Source organism: Dermacentor andersoni, unplaced genomic scaffold (genome assembly GCF_023375885.2).
Source record: "Dermacentor andersoni unplaced genomic scaffold, qqDerAnde1_hic_scaffold ctg00000041.1, whole genome shotgun sequence".
Classification (NCBI taxonomy): Eukaryota; Metazoa; Arthropoda; class Arachnida; order Ixodida; family Ixodidae; genus Dermacentor; species Dermacentor andersoni.
In genome coordinates, this window is record NW_027314754.1 from 55,114 (window position 1) to 76,409 (window position 21,296).

At 46.4% G+C, this 21,296-nt stretch overlaps 1 long non-coding RNA gene across 2 annotated transcripts; it reads right to left on the reverse strand.

Moving 5' to 3' along the window:
* Window positions 1–1,801: 1,801 nt before the first annotated feature.
* On the reverse strand, window positions 1,802–20,813 carry LOC129381364 (uncharacterized). 2 transcript variants are annotated; one of them, XR_011891327.1, is made up of 4 exons: window positions 19,326–20,813; window positions 5,433–5,622; window positions 3,226–3,641; window positions 1,804–2,023 (listed from the first exon to the last, which is right to left on the reverse strand). It is a non-coding gene; the product is annotated as an uncharacterized lncRNA (long non-coding RNA). The 2 variants fall into 2 exon arrangements; XR_008609556.2 differs by having other exon boundaries at window positions 1,802–3,641; window positions 19,326–20,807.
* Window positions 20,814–21,296: the final 483 nt, after the last annotated feature.

The following is a 21,296-nucleotide window of genomic DNA, read 5'->3' on the forward strand; positions in this document are numbered from 1 at the left end:
GCTTCCTGTGCGCATAAGCATGGCCAGAGCCGGGTGGAGCACGTCTTGTCTCGTCGGCAGAACGAACTGTGAGAGCATGGGCGGCGACAACGGCCTAGCTGGCCAAGCTACTGGTCGAGAAAAAAACGGTGTTCGGTGTGCCGTTCCGGTGGTCGAGCGGCTTGAGTGTTGATCTCGTATCCTTCAGGACGGCAGTTCGAATCCCGGTGCCTGCGTCGCTGAAAAAAAAAAAGACAGCGACGCCGGGGCTCAAAGTGCCATCCATGAAGGTTCGAGGTGGACCGTTAAGGCTGGGTCTCGGACCCCAGAGGACCTCCTGCATCGTAGTACCGGCGTACGCATGGCCAGTGCGCGGATTGAAGGCGGTGCGGACGTCGGCACAACGACACAGGTGACCCCCTGGGATCTACGTCGCCGTGCAGCTGGCTGGCGGAACTAGGAGTTCCGGCACCCAGCTGTGCTCTCGGCCGCCGGAATGTGGCGGATAAGAGGGAGTTTTGTGTCATGGTGCACACTATTTCCTCTCGCTATCCCCCGGGTATCCTAAGAGGGTGGATACCTGCTGCTTTTGTGGGAAGTGCGAAGCGCACCCCCACGCGAAGCGCACCGCAAGGAGAACGGCGACGAAGACTCCGTTCTCGTAACACCGCCAGAAGACGACCACGTAACACCCCAAGAGGCAACCTACCTGTAAAAGACCCGAAAGCTCCCCCCTAGACCAAAACCCCCCTTAGAGAAAGCGACGACCCGGCCGACCTCTAAGAGACCAGCCCCCCCCTTCGCTCTTTTGCCTCGAGAGGGCCCCACCTCTATAGAGGTCGCGCGGCAAAAGAGCGGGGGGGGGTGGGGGGGGGGCTGGTCTCTTAGAGGTGGGCTTTCTGTAGGGGGAGGGCGTCTCTTAGAGGTGGGCCGGGTCGGCTTTCTGTAGGGGGAGGGGGTCTGTTAGAGGTGGGCCGGGTCGTCGCTTTCTCTAGGGGGGGGTTTTGGTCTAGGGGGGGTTTTGGGGTCTTTCACAGGTAGGTTGCCTCTTGGGGTGTTACGTGGTGGTCTTCTGGCGGTGTTACGAGAACGGAGTCTTCGTCGCCGTTCTCCTTGCGGTGCGCTTCGCGTGGGGGTGCGCTTCGCACTTCCCACAAAAGCAGCAGGTATCCACCCTCTTAGGATACCCGGGGGATAGCGAGAGGAAATAGTGTGCACCATGACACAAAACTCCCTCTTATCCGCCACATTCCGGCGGCCGAGAGCACAGCTGGGTGCCGGAACTCCCAGTTCCGCCAGCCAGCTGCACGGCGACGTAGATCCCAGGGGGTCACCTGTGTCGTTGTGCCGACGTCCGCACCGCCTTCAATCCGCGCACTGGCCATGCGTACGCCGGTACTACGATGCAGGAGGTCCTCTGGGGTCCGAGACCCAGCCTTAACGGTCCACCTCGAACCTTCATGGACGGCACTTTGAGCCCCGGCGTCGCTGTCTTTTTTTTTTTCAGCGATGCAGGCACCGGGATTCGAACTGCCGTCCTGAAGGATACGAGATCAACACTCAAGCCGCTCGACCACCGGAACGGCACACCGAACACCGTTTTTTTCTCGACCAGTAGCTTGGCCAGCTGGGCCGCTATTGCTGCCTAGCTGGCCACACTGTTCGTTCTGTCGACAACATACCACATGCTCTATCCGCGTGCTCATGTGCACATTACGCTACACTCTGCGTACACTTTGCAGCAGCGTAGCGGAACTGTATCCGGCGTCACTGAGCACGCTGTAGTTATTTGAATCCTTGACCCGGTTTAGTAGCACTGCGAGGAGCGGTTATAGCAAGCTGTTGAATTCGTTTTATGAGAAGACCCACGTCCCCCTTTGACAGAATTACTTGTCGATTGACTGGCGACACTCGGACGCTTGTCCACGCTGAAAGAAAATGCTAGCGAAGAGAGACCAGACACGTACGGGCGTTCATTCCACACACCGTAATTTATTTCGAAGCTCTTAACCATTCGTACACCAGCAAAAACATTCCTCCGGCCCTGTAAAAAAACAAAATTGAGGGACGATCAAAAACTGAACATTCTCACCTTAATTTACGCCGTATACATGCGCGCACATGACGCCGAAAGTGCAAATTTCTCACAAATATGACATCGAATTCATTACTAGAACGACAGGTGCCGGGAATAGAAACTAACGCTGGCAGGGGAAAACACATACTATCACGAATTCTTAGTGGCAATTCTGAAGTCCTGGAGATCTTAAACCCAGAAGGCTGTATCTGTGCGAGAAACAACGAAATCCATTCTAGAGGTATGTTTGGAACAGCTTAACGGAAGCCTCCGGCTAATAAGCACGGCGCACGGCTGTTCGCGAAGATTGTGGAACGCGAGAGAAAAGTACGCGGAAAAACTACAGAACAGCCCGAAAGTACTTCGATGCTCAACAAGCGTTTTCATTCTTATACGGCGATTGCTTAACATGCTAATGTCACGCGTAAGTTTGCCTGCTACACAACACAGGCGCCAGTTCAGAGTGATAAATTATCCCGACGTCTATTTTACTCAACCTGCGGTATGCCTCCCAGATGAACTCCAAATTTTGTAGTAGTGTGGTGTGGTGTCCTTTCAGGCTTCGTTATCCATTGCTGCAGTTTTTCAAGTACTTTGAAGAGTTCGCTGTTCAGAGCATCCAACAACACAGACACCAAACGTATTTGGGCGCATTAAACCCTGCAATGCCCAAACAGCGTTCTACACGAAATACGTACAACTTCATTTCTCGTCATGGAGCGCATACTTATACTGAAGATAGCTTCAGCAAATATAACGAGCACTGCAGCTAGTAGTTATATTGCAGCCGAGTTTCACACGTGAACAGCTTAGGAATGTATGTCGCTACTTCTGTTTCACGTGCAGAAATTTGAAATTCAGTCTCGAACGGCGCAGCAATCGGATGGCGCGTTATGCACTGCAGGGTTAAAAGGATCCTGAACAAAGCTCTTCGCTTATTGAATAACAGTAGGCGAATAACATACGCCACCGCGAATAACATACGCCACCGCGAAAGTCTCCGGCTAATTTTGCAGTCGTACGTGGGTTCTTCGTTATTTCAGCTAGCCATGCACTCCACCAACATTCCACTCCTTGTCTTCCCCTCCCCCTCCCCCCTTACCAACTATATAACTCGGTAAGCCGCCGTGCTATCGGTGCTCTATTTCGAAGACCCGCCCGTAACTCACCTCAAGCTACCCAGGACGTACCCCGTAAACACTTATTAGTTCGAGTCGTGGTACGTGAAGTGTAAGACATCTTGCACGTCACGGGCGTTACACGTCGCCGTCGTCGTCGTCTTCTGGCCTTTTGGCCTGCGGTGTTTTCAGACTTTATTTTTGTGTGTGCGGAACCAAGCGCTTGTCGTAATTTTCAGCAACGGTGCTAATGGCCACGTCGTCGTGACAGTGAAAGTGGCCGCTCTGACGCAAGTTCGAAACCTGGCGTTCGAGCTGAACCTCTCCAGTCTGGGTCAGCGGCTGCTCGGTGGCTCGCGCACCAGGTTGCTTCAGATCGAGGGATTCTCCGAAGTCCGTGGTGGGGAGATCCTCCGGTGAGCATCCGGATCCTCCGGAGAATTTCCGGTGAGCACGCTGCTCTGGAACTGTAACAAAAAAATAAAGAAAAAATTGAGTGGGCTGGCAACTCCTTCAGGCAGAAATAAATGATTGCCGCGCGTTTCAGTTGTCAGAAATTCGCATACTGTTCGATGCCAAGTTGGTGCTACGAAAAGTGGGAGGGCGAAATTTACAGACCCTGCTTCCTAGCGCCGCTGACGCAGCATATAGCCCAATTATAGTCCATTTTATTTATGTATTTAATTTTTTATTTATTTGCAGTATCTAACAGGCTGCTGATCGGATCAATATGTAAGGGGGCTTTACGTGGTTAGTAATATGGTGACGAGTACTGAAAGAAACATACATATATTGGCTATGTACGAAAAATAATACAATATCAATGCTCTTAGTCAAGCGAATACAGAACAGAGCTCATATAAACTAGACGACTGGACATTATCTAAACTTTTGAACGCCACAACGTTCTCGTGCTGTTGCGCATGCATCTAGTTTGCGTTTCGTTTCAAAAGCACAGATCTACCCACGTGCTACATAGGGGACAATTCCAGCCAGAATATATACGCCATTTTATGGCCCGCCCTATTAATTGCAAAGATCTGAATATTTCATATAGAAACCTGTCAGTGGCACGCTGCTCATTTGTGAAGCGAGCCGGTGTGTGTCAAAAGCACGAGTCCAAGTAATGAATCGGCGGAGTATGAATTGCGATACAGAAACGAGTGCTTCTTATCTGCTCCGATTGCAAGGCTCACATTAAGCTAGCTGAAGGAGATGTTTCATACGCAGACCCGCAATTACGTACTGTTAACTTGAGGGCCTAAGTTTAGCCAATGGGCTTTAACTAGATTTTAATTCTGAACCACTGTACCATCAGCATAAATAGAAACCTGATCAGAAAATAACCGGATTGAATTTCTGGTGAGGTAGGTACACGGAATATAACTGCTATGTAGCCTCTGTTTAAGCATGTAGCAATAGTCTCTAGTGCAGCTTTTGGTGTCTTCATTCAAATCGCATAAACAAATGTAGGTGAACTTGGGAACGGGACGACATGTCCGAGTATTTTCAGAATTGTTCGCGTTTGAAACTACGCTGATGCTGCCCCCAATTGTGATTTACTCGTTTCAGTACTAGCAAATTATTCCGAAGCTCAGGATTAGACCGAAAATGTTCAGCTCACCAAGGAAAAGTAGTTTACAGCATGCGTTCGTTTCTAATCAGACTTTTTCACTTTTCTGTGCTGCGCTCTGTCGCATGCCGCTGGCAACGCTTTGGAAGGGAGTCGGGGCTTTCGCCCTTCGATTTGTGCAGCTGCACCCATGTTGAGTCTGCGTCGGTTAGGCGTTTCGTCGATCGCGGCTGGCTTCTTCATGGTAGCAATGTCGTACCTGGAAGCCACGTCGCAATCATCGACCACCGGATGAGCAAGCCTGAGCGCTCTCTCGTGCCAGCAATGCGGCCGTTGAAGGCGTGCCGAGTTCCGTCTGCGGACGCGGCTGCCTTAGAGTTTGTTGTCGCTGATTTCAGCAGTTGAAACTCTCTTTGTATAATTTTTACACATATTTTAGACCTCACGCATATTGAATAAGTCTTAGCGCGCAGCCTTGCGTGTCGGATTAGCCAAAGCGGTGCATTTGTTTACATTGACATCTACATCCACAGGTCGTTGATTGTTAGTGTGGAATGTAGAAACGGTGCATCGCTGACATGAAATGTGAAAATGTAGCAAAACGTACACATCTGCAAATATCAGCGGCCGAGTCAATTAAACAATATACTTTTGCACTTAGAAATGCTGAGCAAGAAGGTTCAACCTTGCTGGACATCCTGGCCAACCGACATCCAAAATGGAGCATCCGGCTGCGCGAGGACAACAGAGTGTGCTGCAGCCTTGCCAGTGGCATGAACACTGTGTCACGTACGTTGCTCGCAGCTGCTACATGTGGCTTGACATGAGCATGCTGCAGGAGATGTTCACCTCGCTGCCAAAGAAGTCAGGTCGACCTGGGATGATGCGAATGCAACAGTGAGAATGACATGTACTCGTCTTTCTGAGTTTATTGAACAATTGACCAGGCTAAACAGTTACAGCCCCATTAGAGAGCAATCAGGAGTAAGTTTGTGCCGTTCATTCCTTTATTTCAATAAACAACGGATTACCACAGGGGTACTATATGGCCTGCAAGCACTACAGCATGGGTCCATGTAAAAGCTAGTGCAAAAGAGCCTTACCTTTAGGTTTGTCTGTGACATGACTGTCAAAACCTTTTGCAGTCGTTAGCAGTGTTATATAGCATAACCAGCATGAAACATTTGAAACAACTTTGCCCCTACAATACACCAGGTAATAGGTGCGACGGCTGTGGGCAATCTATGAAAACGACCTATCCGCTGTTCTTTATATGACATGACTCAATGCGAAGCAAACCCCCGACCTCTGTGCAAAACTGTCAGTGGCATTCCATGAAAATAAATGGCACCATATGTTCTCGCCTACTCTTAACTGCTAATAGCACTGCCTATTGGATTGAATTTCCGGGCGACATGTCTACTGATGATGATGCCTGCTGCTGATGACATTTAACTTCAGTGATGTTTATATCCTTCATGCAGATGTAGCCTTGCTAAACCAACCCATTTTTGACTGACGTCCTAAATTGATTTTTATCCAACAGGCCACCAGGGCGGGCATCGTCATCATGACGGTCCATCGACCCAACTATGACATCTTCACCATAACGACGCGAGGTGGATCGCCGTCTGCAGTAAACAGCCGTGTCGACAGGCACACTACTTTAATATACTGCCTACTGCGTTGGCGGATAGGCAAAGAAAGTTGACGGCAGCACATGCTCCCATAAAGCTAGGGCTAAAATTAATTAAACCTAGCTGGACGACTTTTATCGAAAGAATGATTCACAGACGGAGAAGTCAGATGACATGCGATGTCACTCATTCATTCATGAGTGAATGTCATTCCCCCTTAAGAGAGAGAGAGAGCAAATGATAAAGGAAAGGTAGGGAGGTTAACCAGGACTGAGCCCGGTTGGCTACCTACACTGGGGAAAGGGAAAAGGGGACGGAAAGATTAAAAGAAGAGAAAGTCTACTGGGGATATCGTTAGTACACTTTTACTGACATTTCATTACGTGATGAATAAACTTGTTTGTGTACATTACATTGCACTTTAATATCAGAAGCATATAGCCTTTAAAATAATTTCTCCGGTTGCTTTATAAAATCAAACAGCTCAGATTCAACGCATAGATCATTCGCCCTGGAAATAAATTTTATTGACAATGATTAACGGGATGAATTAACGATTTGCGTAAATTACTTTCCGCGTTAAAAGCAAAAGCCTATAAGCATTTAAATATTCTCTCCGCCTTATTTTATAATTTCTCACAGCTAAATTCAATACATACATCATTCCACAAGTAAATGCGTTTTTAATGACAATTATTTGCGTGACGAATAAACGATTCTGCGTAAGTTACTTTCCGCGTTAAAAGCAGAGGCCTATAACACTTGAGAATATTTTCTCCGCCGTGTTTTATAACTTCTAACAGCTCAGATTAAAAGCATAGATCATTCCACCAGCAAATGCACTTTTTCTGACAATTACTTACTCGATAAAAAAAAAACAAATTTCCATGAGTTACTTTCCACGTTAAAGCCAGAAGCTTATAGCCCTTATAGAATAATATCTCCGCTTCCTTTAAATGTTCCATCGTCTCAGATTCAACGCATAGATCATTCCCCAGGAAATTATCTATTACTGACAATTATTTATTCGATGAATAACCGAATTTCTGTAAATAACTTTCTGCGTTAAAGCAAGGAGCTCATAGCCCCTTTGAAGCTTTAAAACACGGTGGAGAGATTATTCTAACAGATCAGATTCAACCCATAAATCATTCCTCCAGTAAATGCAATTTCACTGAAAATTACTTACGCGATAAAAAAAAAACGAATTCGCAGAAATTACTTTCCGTGTTAAAAGCAGAGTGCTATAGCCCTTTAGAATAATCTCTCCATTTGCTTTATAACTTCTAACAACTAAGATTGACAGCATAGATCATTCCCCCAGCAAATAAACTTTTACTGATAATTATTTAGGCGACGAATAAACGAAATAGCATAAATTGGCTTCCCTTTAAAAGCATACGCCTATAGCCTTTAGAATATTCTTTTATCACTTTTCCAAACAGCTCAGATTCAACGCATAAATTATTCCCACCTGAAAGTCCCTTTTTCAAACAATTATTTAAGCAATGAAAAAACGAATTTGCGCAAATTAGTTTCCCCGTTAGGAGCAGAACCCATTAGCCCTTTAGAATATTAGCGCCAATGTGTTCTATCGCTTTTCCTAACAGCTCAGATTCAACGCATAGATCAATCCCACCCGAAAGTTACTTTCTGAGCAAATTATTTACTCGACTAACAAACGAATTTCCACAAATAATTTGCCACGTAAGAAGGAGAGGCCTCTAGCCCTTTAGAATATTAACCCCACCTCTTTATCACTTTCGCTAACAGCACCGAATCAACGCATAGATCATTCGCACCCTGAAGTCCCCTTTTTCAGACAATTATTTAAACAATGAAAAAACGAATTCGCGCAAATTAGTTTCCCCGTTAGGAGCAAAACGCGTTAGCCCTTTAAATATTAGCGCCAATGTGCTCTATCGCATTTCCTAATAAACGAATTTGCGCAAATAAATTAAAGAGGAAAGAACATCAGCCTATAATAGTATAGTTCTAAGTGAAGCTCAATTAGCACCCATCCATCACTTCCCCTGCAAAGCATGTTTACAGAACTAGCTTACCTGATTAATAAATGAATTTGCAGAAGTAAATTTTAGGGGAAGGAACATCAGCCTATAGTAGTATAGTTCTATGTGAAGCTCAAATACCACCCATCCATCACTGCCCCTGCAAAGCATGTTTACAGATACCAGCTTAACTGATAACTAAACGAATTTGCGCAAGTAACTTATAGGGAAAAGAACATCAGCCTTTAATAGTATAGTTCTATGTGAAGCTCAAGTACCACCCATCTATCACTTCCCCTGCAAAGCATGTTTACAGATACTAGCTTAACTGATTAATAAACGAATTTGCATAAGTAAATTATAGGGGAAAGAACATCAGCCTATAATAGTATAGTTCTATGTGAAGCTAAATTTCCACCCCCCTGACACTTCCCCTGCAAAGCATGTTTACAGATACTAGCTTTACTGATTATTAACGAACTTGCGCAAGTAAATTATAGGGGAAAGAACATCAGCCTATAATAGTATAGTTCCATGTGAAGCTCAAGTTCCACACATCCATCACTGCCCCTGCAGAGCATGTTTACAGATACTAGCTTCACTGATAATAAACGAACTTGCGCAAATAAATTAAAGAGGAAAGAACATCAGCCTATAATAGTATAGTTCTAAGTGAAGCTCAATTACCACCCATGCATCACTTCCCCTGCAAAGCATGTTTACAGATACTAGCTTGACTGATTCATAAACGACTTTGCACAAGTAAATTATTGGGGAAAGAACATCAGCCTATAATAGTATAGTTCTAAGTGAAGCTCAAATACCACCCATCCATCACTTCCCCTGCAAAGCATGTTTACACATACTAGCTCGACTGATTAATAAACGAATTTGCACAAGTAAACTATAGCGGAAAGAACATCAGCCTATAATAGTATAGTTCCATGTGAAGCTCAAGTTCCACACATCCATCACTGCCCCTGCAAAGCATGTTTACAGATACTAGCTTAACTGATTAATAAACGAATTTGCGCAAATAAATTATAGGGGAAAGAACATCAGCCTATAATAGTATAGTCCTATGCGAAGCTCAAATACCACCTATCCATCACTGCCCCTGCAAAGCGCGTTTACAGATACTAACTTAACTGATTATTAAACGAATTTGCGCAAGTAAATTATAGTGGAAAAAAACATCAGCCTATAATAGTGTAGTTCTATGTGAAGCTCAAATACGACCCGTCCATCACTTACCCTGCAAAGCATCTTTACAGATACTGGCTTAACTAATAAACGAATTTGCGCATGTAAATTATAGGGGAAAGAACATCAGCCTATAATAGTATAGTTCCATGTGAAGCTCAAATTCCACCCCTCCATCACTGCCCCTTCAAAGCATGTTTACAGAAACTAGCTTAACTGATTAATAAAAGAATTAGCGCAAGTAAATTTTAGGGGAAAGAACATCAGCCTATAATAGTATAGTTCTATGTGAAGGTCAAATACCACCTATCCATCACTTCCCCTGCAAATAATGTTTACAGATGCTAGCTTAACTGATTAATAAACGAATTTGCACAAGTAAATTTTAAGGGAAGGAACATCAGCCTATAGTAGTATAGTTCTATGTGAAGCTCAAATACCACCCATCCATCACTGCCCCTTCAAAGCATGTTTACAGATACTAGCTTAACTGATAATTAAACGAATTTGCGCAAGTAAATTATAGGGGAAAGAACATCAGCCTATAACAGTATTGTTCTATGTGAAGCTCAAATACCACCCACCCGACAGTTCCCCTGCAAAGCATGTTTACAGATACTAGGTTAACTGATTATTAAACGAATTTGCGCAAGTAAATTATAGGGGAAAGAACATCAGCCCATTATAGTATGGTTCTATGTGAAGCTAAAATACCACCCACCCATCACTTCCCCTGCAAAGCATGTTTACAGATACTAGCTTAACTGATTATTAACGAATTTGCGCAAGTAAATTATAGGGGAAGGAACATCAGCCTATAATAGTATAGTTCCATGTGAAGCTCAAGTTCCACACATCCATCACTGCCCCTGCAAAGCAAGTTTACAGATACTAGCTTAACTCATTAATAAACGAATTCGCACAAGTAAACTATAGGGGAAAAAACATCAGCCCATTATAGTGTAGTTCTATGTGAAGCTCAAATATCACCCATCCATCACATCCCCTGCGAAGCATGTTTACAGATACTAGCTTAACTGAATAATAAACGAATTCGCGCAAGTAAATTATAGGGGAAAGAGCATCAGCCTATAATAGTGTAGTTCCATGTGAAGCTCAAATTCCACCCCTCCATCACTGCCCCTGCAAAGCATGTTTACAGATACTAGCTTAACTGAATAATAAACGAATTCGCGAAAGTAAATTATAGGAGAAAGAGCATCAGCCTATAATAGTATAGTTCCATGTGAAGCTCAAATTCCACCCCTCCATCACTGCCCCTGCAAAGCATGTTTACAGATACTAGCTTAACTAATTATTTAACGAATTTGCACAAGTAAATTATAGGGGAAAGAACATCAGCCTATAATAGTATAGTGCCATGTGAAGCTCAAGTTCCACACATCCATCACTGCCCCTGCAAAGCAAGTTTACAGATACTAGCTTAACTGATTAATAAACGAATTTGCGCAAGTAAATTTTAGCGGAAAAGACATCAGCTTATAATAGTGTAGTTCTATGTGAATCTTCAAGGGGAGATGCATTACCAACAAGCCCACATTGCAACCCTCGTGAACTTTATTTCTATGTGAAGCTCAAATACCACCCATCCATCACATCCCCTGCAAAGCATGTGTACAGATACTAGCTTAACTCATTAATAAACGAATTTGCACAAGTAAACTATAGGGGAAAAAACATCAGCCCATTATAGTGTAGTCCTATGTGAAGCTCAAATATCACCCATCCATCACATCCCCTGCGAAGCATGTTTACAGATACTAGCTTAACTGAATAATAAACGAATTCGCGCAAGTAAATAATGGGGGAAAGAGCATCAACCTATAATAGTATAGTTCCATGTGAAGCTCAAATTCCACCCACCCATCACTTCCCCTGCAAAGCATGTTTACAGATACTAGCTTAACTGATTAATAAACGAACTCGCGAAAGTAAATTATAGGGGAAAGAACATCAGCCTGTAGTAGTATAGCTCTATGTGAAGCTCAAATACCACCCATCTATCACTTGCCCTGCAAAGCCTGTTTACAGATACTAACTTAACTGATTAATAAACGAATCTGCACAAGTAAATTATAGGGGAAAGAACATCAGCCTATAACAGTATAGTTCTATGTGAAGCTCAAATACCACCCATCCGTCACTTCCCCTGCAAAGCATGTTTACAGATACTAGCTTAACTGATTAATAAACGAATTTGCGCAAGTAAATTATAGCGAAAAAAACATCATGTTATAATAGTGTAGTTCTATGTGAAGCTCAAATACCACCCGTCCACCACTTCCCCTGCAAAGCACGTTTACAGATACTAGCTTAACTGACTAATAAAGGAATTTGCGCAAATAAATTATAGGGGAAAGAACATCAGCCTATAATAGTGTTACGTAGGAAGACGCAGACGAAAAGCTATGTACAAATATATTTACAAGGAAAATACGCTGCGCTTGGCCAAGAGGCAACAGCCCGCGCTAGCTTCTGATCGTCGTCGTCGTCTTCACACTGCTGGCCTTTCGTGATCGCGCATATTGTGCCGTAGCACTACCCCGGCTGCAAAAGCGCCGTCCCGGAGCGACTAAAGATCGGACTCGGAAGCAGTGTAGTAGGCCTTGAGCCTACTGACGTGTACGACATCACTAGATGCCACAGGAGAGGACGAGGTTGAGGCCACAGGAGCAATTTCGTAAGTCACAGGCGTCACCTGGCGCAGCACGCGGTAGGGCCCTGTGTATCGCGAAAGGAGCTTCTCTGAAAGTCCGACGTGACGAGAGGGCGACCACAGGAGCACGAGCGCACCAGGTGAAAACTGTACGTCACGATGGCGGGCGTTGTACTGACACTGCTGAGTGGTCTGTGAGGCCGTCAGTCGAGCACGGGCAAGCTGGCGTGCATGGTCAGCGAGGGCGATGGCGTCGCGCGCATACTCGCTTGTTGAGACCGCAGCAGGAGGAAGTGCCGTGTCTAGGGGCAAGGTAGGTTCGCGACCGTACAGTAGATAAAAGGGAGAAAATCCGGCGGTGTCGTGCCGGGAAGAATTGTACGCAAATGTTACGTAAGGAAGGGCAATGTCCCAGTCGTGGTGGTCCTTGGAAACGTACTTGGCCAGCATATCGGTAAGAGTACGGTTTAACCGCTCTGTCAGGCCATTGGTTTGAGGATGGTATGAAGTAGTCAGTTTGTGTTGAATGGAGCAGGAACGCACAATGTCAGCGATAACTTTCGAGAGGAAGTTTCGACCACGGTCAGTAAGCAGCTGTCGCGGGGCGCCATGAAGCAAGATAATGTCACGCAAGAGAAAGTCCGCGACGTCAGTGGCGCAGCTGGTAGGGAGAGCCCGAGTGATAGCGTATCGGGTGGCGTAATCAGTCGCGACGGCTACCCATTTGTTCCCAGAAGATGACGTGGGAAAGGGACCGAGCAGGTCTAATCCAACACGAAAGAACGGTTCCACAGGGACGGTGATCGGCTGGAGATGACCGGCAGGTAGCACCTGAGGTGTCTTCCGACGCTGGCAGGGATCACAGGCAGCAACATAGCGTCGAACGGAGCGAGCGAGACCAGGCCAATAGAAGCGGCGGCGGACGCGGTCGTACGTGCGGGTTACCCCAAGATGTCCTGAAGTGGGTGCGTCATGCATCTCAAAGAGCACAGTCTGTCGTAGCTGTTTTGGCACAACAAGAAGAAGGTCAGAGCCGTCAGGGAGGAAGTTCCTTCGATACAGAATGCCACCCTGGAGGACATATCGGCGAACGGATGCGTCGGTAGGTGTAGAGCGCAGACGCTCGATAAGTGCTCGCAGCGATAGGTCTCGGTACTGCTCATCGGCGATGTTACCGAAGGCAGAGACAGAGAAAATGCCGTTGGCGCTACTACTGTCGGCGTCGTCAGGCTCGTCGACCGGGTAGCGAGACAGGCAGTCAGCGTCCTTGTGCAGTCGGCCAGATTTATAGGTGACAGTATACGAATATTCTTGGAGGCGTAAGGCCCAGCGACCAAGCCTTCCTGTAGGATCTTTCAGTGAGCATAACCAGCAAAGCGCGTGATGGTCTGTGACAACGGAAAAGGATCGGCCATATAAGTATGGGCGGAATTTCGCAACCGCCCAAACTAGGGCCAGACACTCACGCTCAGTGATGGAATAGTTGCGCTCCGCGGGTGAGAGGAGCCTGCTGGCGTAAGCGATAACACGGTCGTGGCCACGCTGGCGTTGTGCCAGTACTGCTCCAATTCCGTGACCGCTGGCATCAGTACGGACTTCGGTAGGCGCAGAAGGATCGAAATGGGCCAAAACGGGAGGCGTTGTGAGAATGTCGATTAGATGAGAGAATGCAGAGGCCTCGTTATCGCCCCACTGGAAAGGAGCGTCCTTTTTCAAAAGGTCGGTTAGTGGTCGTGCTATGGCGGCGAAATTTCTCACGAAACGGCGGAAGTACGAACAAAGGCCGATGAAGCTGCGCACATCCTTGACACACTTCGGAACAGGGAAGTGCGTAACAGCATGGATCTTGCCTGGGTCCGGTTGCACTCCGTTCGCGTCAACGAGATGTCCAAGGACGGTAATCTGGCGACGGCCGAATTGGCACTTCGATGCGTTGAGTTGCAGACCGGCTCGCCGAAAAACGTCCAGGACTGCTGAGAGGCGCTCGAGGTGCGTAGCGAACGTTGGGGAGAATACGATAACGTCGTCCAAGTAGCACAGGCACGTGGACCATTTGAAACCGTGAAGAAGGGAGTCCATCATGCGTTCAAAAGTGGCAGGGGCGTTACATAGACCGAACGGCATCACTTTGAATTGATAAAGACCGTCGGGTGTGACAAAAGCAGTCTTCTCGCGGTCGAGATCGTCCACGGCAATCTGCCAGTAGCCGGAGCGAAGGTCAATAGAAGAGAAATAGCGAGCACCGTGGAGGCAGTCAAGGGCGTCATCAATCCGAGGTAGGGGATACACGTCCTTTTTGGTAACCCTGTTAAGGTGCCGATAATCCACGCAAAAGCGCCATGAGCCATCCTTCTTTTTGACCAGTACTACAGGTGACGCCCATGGACTATATGATGGTTCAATAATGTTCTTGGCAAGCATTTTGCGAACTTCTGCGTGAATAACTTGACGCTCAGCTGGTGACACTCGATACGGGCGGCGATGAATAGGAGGGGCATCGCCGGTATTAATGCGATGTTTGACAGCTGTAGTTTGGGCTAAAGGACGATCGTTAAAGTCAAAAATATCGTGGTAGGAAAACAGAACGCGGTAGAGTTCACGAGCGTGCTCGGAGGGCAAGTCGGGGGCAATCATTTTCCGTAAGTCAGCGATGGTACAATTTGCCGACTGCGATGGTAGAGGAGTATCGGATGAAGTGTCGTCTACTGCAATGGATGCTACTGAGTGATCCCCGAATGAACAAAGCTGGGCCAAAGACATCCCACGTGGCAGCACTTGTGTCGTCAAGCCAAAGTTGACCACTGGCAGGCAGACGCAATTCGCCGTAATAGATAAAACTGTATGGGGTACTGTGATCCCATGTGTAAGGAGGACGTCTTGCATAGGAGCCGCGATGTAGTGACCGTCGGGGACTGGTGGGGATGACACTAGGTCAACGTAGGTCAGTGCCGAAGGTGGCAAGCGAACGAAGTCGGCGGAACTGAGGCGACTGGGGTGTGGTTCAGCAGGATCCAGAACAGGCAGGTCAAGGCGGAGAGTACTGGCGGAACAATCGATGAGAGCAGAATGTGCGGAAAGGAAGTCTAAGCCGAGGATGATGTCGTGGGGACAGTGGGCGATGACTGTGAATAGCACGATTGTTGAGCGATCGGCGAAGGAGACGCGGGCGGTACACATACCAATTACGGGGGCTGTTCCGCCATCGGCGACACGGACAACAGGCGTCGTGGCGGGCGTGATAATTTTCTTGAGCCGGTTACGAAGGTCAGCGCTCATTACGGACAAATGCGCCCCAGTGTCTATGAGAGCAGACACAGAAACACCGTCGACTTGCACGTCAAGAAGGTTCAGATGAGTGGGCAAAGTCAGTAGAGGATTTGGCGGCGTAGGGAGCAATGCAGCGTCACCTCGAGGCGCTGCATCGTCTAGTTTTCCGGCTGGGAGCGGCGTCCGAAGGGAGTCGGCGAATAGGAGCGACGGGGCTGGGGAGAGCGAGATTGTCGTCGTTGGGGCGAAGGCGAACGAGAATAGGGGCGGTTCGTTGCAGGAGAATCAGTGGCGGCATTATCGGAGCGTGCGGCATAGGGACGAGAAGGGCCACCTGAGGGGCGAGAGTAGGCAGTAAAAGTAGGCCGGCTCGGGGAACTCCAGCGACTACGACAGTGCCGAGAAATGTGCCCGATTCGATGGCAGTGGAAACAAATAGGCTTGTCGTCAGCAGTGCGCCATTCAGATGGGTTGCGGAAACGTGGTGGGTAAGAAGATGCGGGACGGGGCGAAATCGAAGAAGCCGGGCGGGTATTAGGGCGATGGGCCGAGCAGATGGTGTGAAGACCCATGTTTTCAAACTCCTGGCGGACAACTGCCTGGATCAGTGAGACCGTGACTGCAGATGTGTTGGTGGGACTGGAGTCGAAGGCAGCCGGATAGGCGGCCTCGATCTCACGCCGGACGATCCTGGTAACATCGGCAGTGTTGTTGGGACGAGGAGCGTCGGCACAGGAAGATGTCGCTGGGGTGTTGGGCAGACGGGCAAACTGCTGGTCAATACGTCGGCTTTTGGCGAGTTCCAGGCGGCGGCACTCTCTTATAACAGCATCCACCGTCGCTACGTTGTTGCAAACGAGCAAGTTGAAGGCGTCATCGGCAATGCCTTTGAGGATGTGGGAAACCTTGTCTGACTCAGTCATGTGGGTGTCAACTTTGCGGCACAGAGCCAAGACGTCCTGAATGTACGTGACATAGGGCTCTGTTGACGTCTGCACACGGCCGGAAAGCGCCTTCTGCGCGGCAAGTTGTTGACCGTAGGGGTTGCCGAACAAGTCTCGAAGCTGTGTCTTAAGTGAATCCCAACTGGTGAGCTCATCTTCGTGCGTGCGATACCAAACTCGAGGTGTGCCACCGAGGTAAAAGACTACGTTGGCGAGCATAATAGTAGGGTCCCACCGGTTATTGCGGCTGACGTGTTCATACAGGCTGATCCAGTCATCGACGTCTTCCCCATCTTGGCCCGAGAATACGCCAGGATCACGGGGAGCGGGGAGAGTGATGTAGGTCGTCGAAGTGGCAGCAGGTGTCGGAGCCGGCGGAGTCGGGTTGTCGTCGCCGGGAGCCATGAAGGAAGGCTCGACGTACCGTCCACTGCGAAGCTCCGTGACGAGGTACAGGGAACGTCCACCTCCACCAGATATGTTACGTAGGAAGACGCAGACGAAAAGCTATGTACAAATATATTTACAAGGAAAATACGCTGCGCTTGGCCAAGAGGCAACAGCCCGCGCTAGCTTCTGATCGTCGTCGTCGTCTTCACACTGCTGGCCTTTCGTGATCGCGCATATTGTGCCGTAGCAATAGTATAGTTCTAAGTGAAACTCGATTTCCACCCATCCAACACTTCCTCGGCAAAGCATGTTTACAGATACTAGCTTAACTGATTATTAAACGAATTTGCGCAAGGAAATTATAGGGAAAAGAACATCAGCCTATAGTAGTATAGTTCTATGTGAAGCTCAAATACCACCCACCCATCACTTCCCCTGCAAAGCATGTTTACAGATACTAGCTTAACTGATTATTAACGAATTTGCGCAAGTAAATTATAGGGGAAAGAACATCAGCCTATAATAGTATAGTTCCATGTGTAGCTCAAGTTCCACACATCCATCACTGCCCCTGCAAAGCATGTTTACAGATACTAGCTTAACTGATTAATAAACGAATTTGCGCAAGTAAATTATAGGGGAAAGAACATCAGCCTATAATAGTATAGTTCTATGTGAAGCTCAAATACCACCCAGCCATTACTTCCCTTGCAAAGCATGTTTACAGATACTACCTTAACTGATTAATAAACGAATTTGCGCAAGTAAATTATAGGGGAAGGAACATCAGCCTATAATAGTATAGTTCGATGTGAAGCTCAAATACCACCCATCGATCACTTCCCCTGCAAAGCATGTCTACAGATACTAGCTTAACTGATTAATAAACGAATTTGCGCAAGTAAATTATAGGGCAAAGAACATCAGCCTAATATAGTATAGTTCTGTGTCAAGCTCAAATACCACCCATCCATTACTTCCCCTGTAAATGCACGTTTACAGATACTTACTTGAATAATAAACAAATCTGCGGAAAGAACTTATAGCGGATAAAAACAGCCCACAATAGTATAGTTCTATGTGAAGCTCAAACTCCCGCCATTCATGAATCCCCCCGCAAAGGATGTTCACACATACTTACTTGATTGATAAAGGAACTTGCGCAAATATCTTATAGCGGACAAAAACGCCAGCCTACAATAGTATAGTTCTATGTGAAGATCAAGTTCGACCCATCCATCACTCCCCCTGCAAATGCTTACACACACTAACTTGATTCATATACGAATTTGCGCAAATAAATTATAGAGAAAAAAAAAACATCAGCTATGTTAGAACCTCAGCTCGATTGTGTTAGCGCAGTCCTTTGTGAAGCTCAATTTCGGGATATTGTGGTAATATGCCGCCAACTGTGTTGGCGAATATGCAATGAAAGCTGACCACCTCACTGGATCACAGACGCAGATGAGGCTGCGGCTGTGATTAAACGATCAAATCACGTTGCACCAGTTTTACACAAAGCCTCCATGTCATGAGACTTTTCTATCTGAATGGCATTCATAGCAGCTATCTTCCTTCTTCCTTAGTCTTGTGGCGATTACATCGACTGGCCGCATGTTGTACGACGGCAAGCGACGGGACCTGCTTCAATGCTGCTCCTACAGGGGCATACTTTGTCTGAGATTCAGGAAGCCCTCTGACTACAACAGAACGCCTACGTTGGTTCCCGCTACTAAATTATGTGCCTCTGAAAACCACCGCCACTGAAAGGAAATGGCGCACCAGTCACAACGAGTTCTTGCACCAACTCTGAACGAGCACGCTGGGCGCCTGCTATCCTTTGAGGACGATCATCACGCCCACCGTGATTACTCACATTCACTATTTTGCTTGTATTTCAATTTTGCTGAGGTTGTGTGAGTGCAATATTACAAAACTGCATCAAATACGAATCGAATAGTGTCAAAAGCGAAACGAATTGGATATCGAATACTTTCAGAATAGTTCTCGAACGAGGAACTGCCGTTCTCTCCATGAATATAAAGAGGTCTTCACATCCCAGTATACTCGAAACAATACCGAAATTTCTGTGATTATATTGCTTCGAAGTAAAGCTTATTAAAAGCACAAATGATGGAATAGGAGCCAATAAGCAGTTTATTCTCACTATTAGGACTGATGGATCAGTGCGAACTATAGCAATCCAGCCAGAAAAAAAAAAAAAAAAACGAGTGATAGCGGGAAGAAACGACAAAACACATTAAAAAGGAAGAATTAAACAAGAAATGATGCGTAACGGTCTTTGCAGTACACCTTGCATACCGCAGTCGACCTTGTGACGCTGGGCTGCTCGAGTATAGGGCTACCGAAATAATTTTACAGGCAATTCACCGTGCAGAGCGAGAGGTATTGGAAAAATTACGACGCAAGAAAACTGCTCGATGAGCTCACCTTGTTGCTCTGACTCGTACAGCTGCCTCCGGTGCTGCCTCCCACGCTTCACCTGGTGACGAAGCCAGAAAATCCGGCATCGTCCTCGGCCAGCAGATGAGTGCACGACACGACTGGGTCCATGTCGTGCCGGCCGTTCTCGGCAGCGATGGACGAAAGCAAACAAAAGAAAACGTGGTTTGCGTATGTGACAAGAACGGGAAAAACATTTCATGATACGAGACACTGGGTTGCTAGCCTAGTCAGCATCAAACTCGAACTTGTTCTCAGATTCCGCCATACCCTTTCTTTTAATTGCGGTAACATTTATATGGACACTACATGAGCATTATTACTATCGCTGGCACAAATGCACCTATACAGAAACTAACTTATACGGTTATTAAACCCATTTGCGCAAATTACTTATAGAGCAAAGTACAAGCATTTAGCCCGTTAGAACCTACGCTACGTCGTGCTAACTCAGTTCTCTGTAACGCTCAAACTCAACGCATCCATCACGCCCCCTAAATATGCACGTGTGCAGACACGTAAATGATAGATACATCAATTCGCAGAAGAAACACCAGCCTACAGCATGTCAGAACCTCTGCGACGTCGTGTTAACTCACTTCACCGTAAAGCTTAAATTCGAACCATCCATCACTACCCCTGCAAATGCGCGTATACAAACTTGCACCAATATTCAACGAATATGCGAAGTACATCATCGCGGAAAGAACGTATGTCTATAGCCCGACAGAACGTCTGCGCTGTCGGGATTACTTATATATAAAGCTCAAATTTCAACCATATTTCACTCCCGCTGCACATGCACATATACTGAAGTTAACTACACGATTATTAAGTGAATTTCAAGAAATTAGTTGTCGCGGAAAACTGCAACCAGCTCATTTGTGGTAACTCACCTCCATGAAAAGCTTAATCTCGACGTACCCATCACTGCTCCTGCAAACACACGTACGGGGTTACTAAGTTACATGACTATTATATAAATTTGCAAAAATTACTAATCTTGAAAAAAAAAACTAAACAGAGCCCAACAGAAGCTCAGCCACGTCGTCTGACCCAAATCTCTGAAAACCTCAACTTCAACGCATCTATCACTCCCCCTGCAAAAGCCCGTATGATGACACTAACATCCGTTAAAATCAAACGAATATGCAGAAATTTCTGTTCGAGGAAAGAACATCAGTCTATACCCCATAGAACCTCTGCGTAATCGTGCTAACTTATTTTTCTCTGAAGCTGAAACTTGATGCATCCATGCCACCGCTTGAACGCACGCTCAAAGACAATAAATACATGATTATGAAGCGATTTTGCGCAAATTACATATTGCGGGAAAACGCATAAGCATATAGCATGTTAGAACCTCATCTCAGTCGTGTTGGCTCAGTTCTATGTGATGCTCAAATTCGATCCATCCATCACCGGCCCTGCAAATGCACGCTTAAGCACACTAACTTATTTGATTATTGAACGAAATTACCCAAATAAATTATAGCGGAAGAACGCATGAGCCTTTAAAAGTATAGTTCTATGTGAAGCCCAAATACGAACCATCCATAATTCCCCTTGGTAACGCACGCTTATAGGCACTACCTTACTTGATTAATAAACGAATTCGTACAAATAAAGTGTAGCGGCACAAAAACATCAGCCTATAATAGTGCAGTTCTATATGAAGCTCAAGTTCCACCAATTCATCACTCCCCCTGCGAATTCCCGCTTAGACCCACTTACTTCATTAATAAACCGATTTGGGCAAATAACTAACAGTGGACAAAAACCCTTGCAAAGCATGTTTAAAGATACTAACTTATTTGGTTAATTAACAAATTTGTGCAAACTAATTCTACCGGACAAAAACACGAGCCTACAATAGAATAGTTTTGTGTGAAGTTAAATTCGACCCATCCATCACTGCTCATGCAAATGCACGCTTACAGCCAGTAATTTACTTGATTT